General features: G+C 38.0%; 1 long non-coding RNA gene across 1 annotated transcript in view; it reads right to left on the bottom strand.

The window, feature by feature from the left end:
* The window catches only part of LOC116090142, a 65933-nt gene extending 57408 nt beyond the window's left edge, over positions 1 to 8525 (bottom strand). The window contains exons 1-3 of the long non-coding RNA XR_004118579.1: positions 8335 to 8525; positions 3575 to 3871; positions 1784 to 1879 (exon numbers count right to left, since the gene is read on the bottom strand). This is a non-coding gene — a long non-coding RNA (uncharacterized LOC116090142). The remainder of the gene's footprint in view (positions 1 to 1783; positions 1880 to 3574; positions 3872 to 8334) is intronic.
* Between the last annotated feature and the right edge of the window lie 1203 nt (positions 8526 to 9728).

Raw genomic sequence — 9728 nt, 5'->3', positions numbered from 1 at the left:
GAAACTGATATTGAAGGACCAATTCCAGAGTCAAGCAAACTATAAATGGATCTCAAAATTAATTAAAATAAACCCAAATTAAATTGATAGTCTCCTAAAACTAAAATAATTTAAAAACTGAAATGTGCTATGAGAAAAGATACATTTATGATACAAATATTTATTTTCAAATAATAGGAATTATCAGAGAGTAATGAGGGAGTAGCATTGACCATGTATAAAGTCCAGTTAAGCTCATGTAACTCTAAAGTTTAAGGAAAAGCTTCGTAACTATGTTATTTCTGAAGACTTCCTTATGTCTACAGTGTATGACAACAAGAAAACCAAAGGATTAACGTGAGCATTTGCTTAAGGTATCTGGATGTTGTCAAACAGCAAAGCAAAATAGATGTTGTTTATTCAGCGTCCAGATTTAAAAGCAACTGGAAGAGAACACTTCAAGACAGGACAGAAAGAAGTAACAACAACGCAAGAAAATAGCTGCTGGGGAAGATGCCCCATTTTCAAGTACCTCTAATTAGAAATGGTCGGGCTACTGAGCATTATCCATTAGGAATCAAATGTAAAATCCCAGCATGAGACAGAAAGCAGTTCTGGGGCTGTGCTTGTTATCTGAGCCTTTGTTTTTCAAGACAAGGTTTCTTTATGTATCTCTAGCTGTGTGGAACTTGCTCTGTAGATCAGGCTAGACCCCACCTCAGAGATCTGCCTGTCTCTGCCTCATGAGTGTGTGTTACTACTACTCAGATACAGAACGGCTTTCTGTTTTGAGACAGGGTTTCTCTATGTAGCCCTCCCTGTTCGAGAACTAACTCTATACACCAGGCTGGCCTCATACTCAGAAATCCTCCTGCCTCTGCTTCCTGAGTACTGAAGTTAAAGACATTGACCACCACACCTGGCAGACTTGCTTATTCTTAAATACAATCTGAATTCCTAAGGTGGATTGATCCCACACATGGTTTATTTTCTATTTAAAAAAAAAAAATACTAGCACTTTAAAAATTACAACCAGGTCTGTATAAACAGGTCCAAAATTTGCAGTTCCACGAGTAGAGCCAATTAAGGATGATATGGACATACACTGGCTCTATGTGGCACCAATTCTACACCAAGAGACAACTCCTCCAATCTTACAAAGTCATAAAACGCAGACCTTTGATAAGCAGAGCATATCTGGCACACTGATTCTGAAACTGAGTCGCTGAAACTCAGCAAGATAAAAGTATTTATCCAGTACTATCTCCCAAGTCTACAACACAAGCAGTGTTGTGAAGTACCAGACTTGTAATCACATCAAAATCAAGGATGTGGATGTAGATAACTTTCACCATCAGTAGGTTCAGCACCCCGACATTCTTCTCAAGATTAATTTGGTTTGTTTTGTCATTCTCCAGGTAACAGTTTCTGAAACCAATCACTAAAAGTCATAAGACAAACTGTTTGGGTGACAAATAGAAAACTGGTCCCAGAGTTCCACATTCAAAGCTATGTCCGTGTGCCTTACCTTAACCCTATGGCCGAAGCGTTTCTCGTGTTCGCACTCTCAAGCCAGATTTCCACATGGCTGAGAGCAGGATTCACACCATCAATTCCCCCAAAACCTGTCCCTCATGCTGTGCTGCACCTCGATTCTCAGGCTTTCCCAAGGTTCACATGAATTCATTATACCTTATTGCCTTTTGTGAAAGATGACAAACTATGACCACAAAGCGACATAGTCCCGCGATGTTATTTCTGGCTGTGCAGTGACATGCGCTGTAGTTGGAGCCAAGTCACTCACCCTTTCTACAGCCGACGTCCTTCAGGGGTAAACTGGAGGTTATCCGTTTCACCAGATCATATTCGGGGAAACCCTGAAGTATGCGCCTGCAAGTTTCTGTAGACGTGGGAAAGAATTATCATTACTATTGTTGTTGTTTATGACTAATACAGCTGCAGAACTTGAGGATTTAAGGTCTCCCTGTGGATTTGACTGCGGCCTCCAGAACCTGAGATTTAATTTTAAAAGAATTAAATTTCCAGTCTGCTTTCCAGGGGTGACTGTGAGAACGTATGCTGACAGATTGTTGTCTTCAGAGGCAATATCCAGACACACTAAGACAATGCCACAGCCTGAACAGGGGTGACCCTTCCCCATTCATCTTAATGGAGTGTTAAACTTGAAGCCTAATTAGGTCCACTTAAACGCCAGCATTATTATACTTTTCTCTACTTATCTTCATACCAGAAACAATCAACTAATGGACTCATTTAATCTGGGTGCATGCAAGGATCCCCCTCCAGACACCCTGTCATTTTGATAGCCTACATTGCAGTCATAAAAGTACAAGTTTTAGACTTGTACTTTGGTTGTTTTTAATTTTCCCCACAATTACACTACTTTCTGCTACCTTGAAAATATAGAGGCAAGACTATACACAGACATATGAGGAAAGAGTGATATCAGTGTTGCTGCCAGGATAATGCATGGGGATATGTTAAATGAATGATCCACTCCTGTCTTTTGACAATTTATAGTTTACCCTTTGCAACACATGTCCAGTTTCCCATATACCCTTTCTGATTTATCATTGTTTCCTGAACTCTGATTTCATTTATTTTTTAATTTCTACACTAAGCCTTGAACAAAACAAAATTAGAAACATATAAATTTGCACTTGACTATTTTATACCTAGTAGGATCCAAATCTGAGCCTGTAATGCAAAGTCCTTGACTACCTTATAAAACATCTCATAAAAAAGTATTTATTTACTCTGGGCTACAAGGGGATTAGTCTGTTTTCCTTGAGTGGTCTCTGTGCCAACATGGTATATGAGAAAATTCTTGGAAGTTTATCATGCAAGTTTATGGGTAAAAATATTAGCAGTCATCTTTAAAATATATTACCCCACTGCTTAAACACCTATCTTTAGTTACACCTCTGTGTCCCAGGCAAAGACTTGGAGAAATATTTTGCTATGGTACCTGTAATAAATATTTTTAATGCTATCCTGGTTTTCTGGCTTTCTTAGATGCTCCAAGTTTTCTGAAGTTGAGAGGGACTGAAAAATTTACCCAAAGGTTTGGGACAAACAGTCCTTCTGAGAAAGAAGTATTTAAAAGCCAATTCATAATCTTAGCTCCCTTCCTATTGGGGGACAAACTCTAAATCCCAAATACTGAGAGGAAGTGTAATAAGAGAGAGAAGACAGGGAATGTGGAGTCCCCACAGAGAGAGCCCCTAACCAACAAGTTTATATAACTCTAAGTAAAGTGTAGGTTAACCATTGATACTTTGGGTGTTATGTTTTGCTAAAATATTCCTTTGCCAATACAGTCTAAAACAATGTTAGCCGGGCGGTGGTGTTGCAGCACTTGGGAGGCAGAGGCAGGCGGATTTCTGAGTTCGAGGCCAGCCTGGTCTACAAAGTGAGTTCTAGGACAGCCAGGACTATACAGAGAAACCCTGTCTCAAAAAAACAAAAAAAAAAACAAACAAATAAAACAATGTCTTCATTTTCTCTCAACCAAATGTATTAGTTGAGAGTCATATATTAACTCTCACCACTGCCTTCTTTTAGCTTCACATACCGAGAGTGGGTGGATGAAGATGTGGCCATCTGATGTTATTCCTCATCAGTGACTCGCTTGAGTCCTCCCATTGTTCCTGGAGAGTAACTGGAGAACATCTCAGGCTGCTCATTTCTACCAATAGAAATAGCTGGGTGATAATGGTTGTCTTCAAAGCTCAGGACACTTTCCAGGGAAGAATTAACATTTAAAGAGCTTCCAAAGCCAAACTTCTGGACTCAAACTTTTGAATTGTTCAAACAAGCAGATGCCATTACCCAGTTCAAGACAAGTATAACACCAGTCATTAGAATCGGGCTGTGGGGTGGGGGACAATTGCAAAAAAAAAAAAAAAAAAATTGAAAGAGGAATTATACAAATAAAATAGCAATTATATATGATATGAACTAAGCAGTCATTTTGAACCCTTCTTTAAATTGATATTTGCAAATACTCTTTTTACTCCCCACCTCCATTGCTAGGGATCAATCCCTGAATCAGCCTTCAAGCTTTAAAATTTTAACAGTTGCTCTGACAACTTTAAAAGCCAAAGAACTAATTTTTACTTTAACAAAGATGTGTTTATTGTGTTTACACTAAAACAGTCACATGGTCCTAAATGCTTTCTACAGTAAGAGTTTGTTTCTTACTTACAGACTTAATTATGCAAATTCTCTAGATGATCCCTAGATGCTGATGAGCTCCAGCAGGAGCTCAGAAAAAAAAAAAGTGGGCAGTAGGGAGCCTTGAAGGAAAGAGGCAAAAAGTGAGATGGACATGAGAGAGGAAGTGAGGCTGGAGTGGAAGGAAAGACCACGTGGTGAGGGAGGCTGGTAACCTCACCAGCACGAAGGCACTGTTTGGCCAGTGCAGAGATTGCAAGCCACATGCATCATGACAGGCACACACATGCACGTCAACTGGGATCAGGGAAGCAATTCTCCAATTTATAGTTCTGTTCCCTACATTCTACAACATGGTCTTTCTGGGGACAACAAGGGTGGTGGATGAAATACTTCACCCTGACAGCCTGAGAGCTAAAAACTAAACAAGCAATGTCCCTATCATATTAAGTACAGAGGGTAAATTTTAACTGATATTAACTGAAACTAGATTTACATCAAACCACCTATACACAGCAAATACACAGTAATAATGACATTCCCTAAACGAGAGCAGAAATGTAAATCTGGCATTGCTTCAGCTAGCCTTTGTTCCTAAGTGGCTCTCCTGGCATGGGCATGTCCTAGGGATATATATGGGTGATACAGCAATGTCTAAGGTAATTTTCACTGACTGGAATTCACCACCAGGCCCTAACTTTAGAATCTAAACTCAGGACAAGAAGTAGTTCAGCGGCATTAATACAGTAAGAAATACTTGTATTATACCTAGTGATCACTCAGAGTTTTGTGAACACCATTTTCATTTTTCCTTCTTTCTCCATGAAAAGCACCATCATTTACAAAGAGTATAGCGTTGTGGTTGGCAAATCTTGATTCAGATTCTAGCTTGATCATTTACTAACTCTGATATTAAAACAAGCCCTGAACTTCTTAATTTCTGTTTCTCATCAGAAAATTAAATTGATAAGGCTCACAGACGTGCATAGAGAATAATTTTTAAAACATATGAAACAAACTTACTGGAATGTGAAGAAAGAAAGAGAAAAAAGACTTTAACTTTCCAACTCTTAATTCTTTCTGATCTGATTTGATTTAACATAATATCAAAATACTTGTGTGTATCTCTCAACAGGGCCTCTACTTCTTGAAAGCAAAAGGTAGAAGAACCCTTTGTGTATGATTGCCATTGGTCGTTTTTGAAAGTTTTCCTATCTACTAATTCATTAATTGTTCTATGGGGTAAAAGGGGAGACTGGCAGTTCATTCACAATTATTGGTGTATACAGTTGGATTGGGTTACTTATAAAATGTATATGTGGAGATAAGCTGGTTCCAGAAGGTCACAAAATATAGGGCACCTATGAAACATGTACTATCTACCTCACCTAGCCTGGGCAGAAACTGTGGGGAAGACCAAGGAACCTGTGCTCTGAAACTCTACAGGTGAATCTGATGCACTGTAATCCTAAGAACTCCTGACGATTCACATCTAACATGATAATGAATACCTAGAAAAACTGAGAACTTTGGAGATACTTAGGCCTATTTCCATAATATCAGTGGGCTTGCCTAACACTGGGCTAGACAGCATCCCATATGTACTCAAGTACTTTGACTAAGCTAAATTTGTCTAGGAAACAGGACATGGTTTAATACATCACTCAGCTTCCATTTATGTCGTGTTTGACTCCCATGTTGTCCCTGAGATCTAGCTAAGATCACCAATACCACTCCCTGGGTCTTGGTATCTTGAAAAAGAACTGGCACCTGAGTTCTACTAGCCTGATACATAGTACTTGTACACAGCACCATTTAATTGCTCAGAGAAATTCCAAGTGTACAGACATATCCAAACAATCCATGATGTGTCTTTAACCCAACTGTTCAGTGAGCCAAATTTCAGCAATCTCCACTTGTCTTCAACTCAGATAGGTATGATATCCATAGCTATACAACTATGGTGTCCATATGCCTTCAGTTGTGATCCTAGAAATATTTTTGCACCATCTATAGTTAGTTTCAAAATGAGCATTTATATTAGTTAGTGGCGAGCAAATTAACAAAGAACAAAACAGTAGCAATGTATACCACTTCTGTAATACATGCTCAAATACAGTTTCTGTAGATTCACTTTTTATCTTCAAATGTAGAATAAAAAACATTGAAAGTTGCTTTGAGAGTCAGCTGCATATGGAGAACCAGGGCCTTTTCTATGAACTATCCAGTATATTTGCTGGTTTCTATTAAGCTTTAAAGAGAAAGAAAGAAAGCAGTACTCTAATTAGAATCAAAACCTGAGGGATTCATAAGTTCAGATGAAGAGCATGAAAAGAACATTCCAGAAATGTGAGCAACCCACTTCACCACTGCTCATGCTTCTGTCTGGGACTGTACAGCTAAGAGAGGCTTTGTAGGAAGACCAAGAATACTCCTGCACAATTGCTACTTAGCATCTACTAAAATATTCTAGGCTACTATTCATTCTTCTATAAATTTTGATTATTATGGTTCAGATAATATGCTCCCTGTGTTTCAAAAGGTAAAATTGTGAAAAACAGAAAAATTGCCCCTCAGTGTCAATATTAACAGAAGGACCTATAATCGTTAAGTTCTACCACAATAATAATTCAATGTTACTGACTTGGTTACCAAAGCACCTGCATATAAATATGATAAATTTTAATGTTAATAATTGCCATAAAGTTATGTGCAAAACAAAATGCATTCTTCTTACTTAAGATACTTATGTCAATGAGTTGAAGACATTAAGTGACTTAAGGTCACATTTATAACTTATATAAAATTGAAAGCAGAATGTGGCTCTAACATCTCCATTAACTACAGTTTCAGAAATCCTGGCAGGTGGTAGAATAAGCCTTTGTTCACTAACACTTTGTTTAGAGGAATCTTTTACTCTCTTTATACAGTCCTGATTGTACATGCCTTTTTAGCCAGAATAACAAATGACTGGTTTAAAATTGTACACACTGAGTGTTATGAGAAACCACCCTCTAAAGATCCAAGATTATCCCACACTTTTTAAAAGGTTGTTGTTGTGTTTTTCTTTGTTTTGTTTTGTTTATCATGCTGATGTAAAATGTTGAAGTGTGACAACAGCTGAGGCCTGAGAGAGAATATTCATTAAATAAAGAAGCAACACGTATCGATTTCCCTTTACACTGCAGACACAGGTAATACCATTTCACTGCCTATCCAATATGAAAACGGGATGTAATGGATTTATAGTTTATGATTTGGCATCATAGCCAAACACCTTTCAGGAATCCCTTCTGCCCATCAGACTCTGCCCCAGCAAACTGGCTACCCAGAAAGGCAAGAACTGTCCATCAAAGACCAAACATCCTCAGTCCTGCAGAGAATGAGGCAGAGTGAAGGAAAAAAATGAACAAGGAAATACTCTTTGCAACTCTTCAGCTTCAGTGATTAGAGCTGACAGACATTGGAAATTTGTGCACACAGGTCACGAGTACAGTTAAGCAGGTCACCCATCCAGATGACATTCTTAGTAGTCTGAAGTTTGTAGCAAGCAGAGAATGCCAGGTGCTAAGAGTCGAGCTTCCTGGGCTCTTGGGGTTGAGTGGCCATTATGACTTTTCTGTCTACCCTAAATGACACTGTCCATATCTCCTGGTGTTTATGTGAGTCTGCTCCACTGTGATATACCTTATGATAATTAAATGTTGCTGTATAGAGCCAGATTTAAACAAAGGCCAACTTGCAGCATTCTCTCCCTCCCCTTTAGTGCCTCATGTGACCTGTGACAAGTTGTTGTTTCTTGTAAAAGCTCTCAGATCTCGAGCAGCATGGTTAGTTTATTCTGTTTTGTTTTTTCTAGGGATAGAAATCATGGTCTTCTTTCTGTTAGGTAAAAAAGTCTATTATTGAGCTATATCTTCAGTCCTATCTTTCTCTGTTTTTAAATACAAGTCACAGTCTTTTTACAATATACCAGTCAGCCAGATATACCTGAACCCCCCAGAAGTAGACATCCTAGAAACCATTTGCCCCAGACACCCACAAAACTCCTCACCTCCTTCAAATTCATGTCTCTGAAAACACATGCGCAAGTGTGATCTACCACTCACATCCCCACTCTACCTTGTTTTTCACTCTATTTCCAGTATCACTGATTACCTCCAAATATATGGTGAAATGTTTTGATCTTATGCATTGTTGTCTTCCCCCATCAATATGTAACTTCTTTTTCTCACTGATGTTCTCAGGATGAGGTCCAACAGCCATTTGGGACTTGAAAAAAATATATTTGAAGAACCAATGACTGAATCTTGAAGTCAGATGCATGTGTAATATGTTCCACGGGCCAAATGTCCATTATGTCCAGTAAACATACAGTGGCTAAAAAGACATTTGTGAATATTGAACAAAGAAAATACAATTCATGTAAAGGATTCAGTAGATGTGCAAATAATAGGATCCATTTTGTCATCCTTGGTGGCCTCTCACATTTAGAATGAGGGCATAAACCTGAATAGCTCTTCTGTTCTAGCAATTATCCATTTTCTTAGACTCCTCCATGTTCTGCTAACACTTAAAATTCATTCAGAAGTAAAATATTTATTTGATTCAAGATATGCCATAGAATTTGTCCATTTGTATTTTTGTTATTAATAGGTCAAAACTCTCTCTCTCTCTCTCTCTCTCTCTCTCTCTCTCTCTCTCTCTCTCTCTTTCTGTGTGTGTGTGTGTGTGTGTATGTGTGTTATTGAACAAAATGCTTTATTTAATGAGCTACTGAGTGAATTTTGTTATTACTGATGAAGTTCTAGTCAGGGAAACAGCATACACACATATGTAAAGCAGCCCTATGTGCTGAGCTTCTCATCAGTCTCGGGGTTCAAGAACTCCTTCCTCTTTCCAGGTTTTGCTCAGCCTGGGAGCTGGGCAAGGAAATCAGGATCTCTAGCCATCCCCTTCAGAATAGGTCAAAACTTCTAAAAGTTGTGATTTGAAGATGACAAATCTATTAGAAAATACTGAAGTACAGATAAATTGTTACAAGTTTTCAGAAAAGCACTTACATTAAATTCCTTTTAAAATATTCATATATTGAATACAATATTAATTATACTTTTAAATACACTTATAGAAAAATGTTTATGGCAATGATGTTTTTCATAATGAAAAAATTGTAATTTTTTCTTTGTAAAGAAACTAAATATCCAACAACAGAAAAACAAGCCTATTACATTCTTTCTCTTCTGAATAACAGAAAATTACCTTGTCATCAGAATTTTTTGGTTTTAGAGACTGAAAGCAGAATACACACTGTAAGTCATACATTTAGAATAAAGAATAAATGCATAGCATATTTATTAAGACTCTGAATGAAATTTGCAACTGTGTTCTGAGAATTTTTGTTTGTTTGTTTGTTTGTTTTCTTTTGTTTTGTTTTTCCGAGACAGGGTTTCTCTGTGTCGTCCTGGCTGTCCTGGTACTCACTCTGTAGACCAGGCTGGCCTCGAACTCAGAAATCCACCTGCCTCTGCCTCCCAAGGGCTGGGATTAAA

Source organism: Mastomys coucha, unplaced genomic scaffold, assembly GCF_008632895.1.
Source record: "Mastomys coucha isolate ucsf_1 unplaced genomic scaffold, UCSF_Mcou_1 pScaffold15, whole genome shotgun sequence".
NCBI classification, from domain to species: Eukaryota; Metazoa; Chordata; class Mammalia; order Rodentia; family Muridae; genus Mastomys; species Mastomys coucha.
The sequence above is the reverse complement of the archived record's forward strand: the minus strand, read 5'-3'. Positions and strand labels throughout refer to the sequence as shown.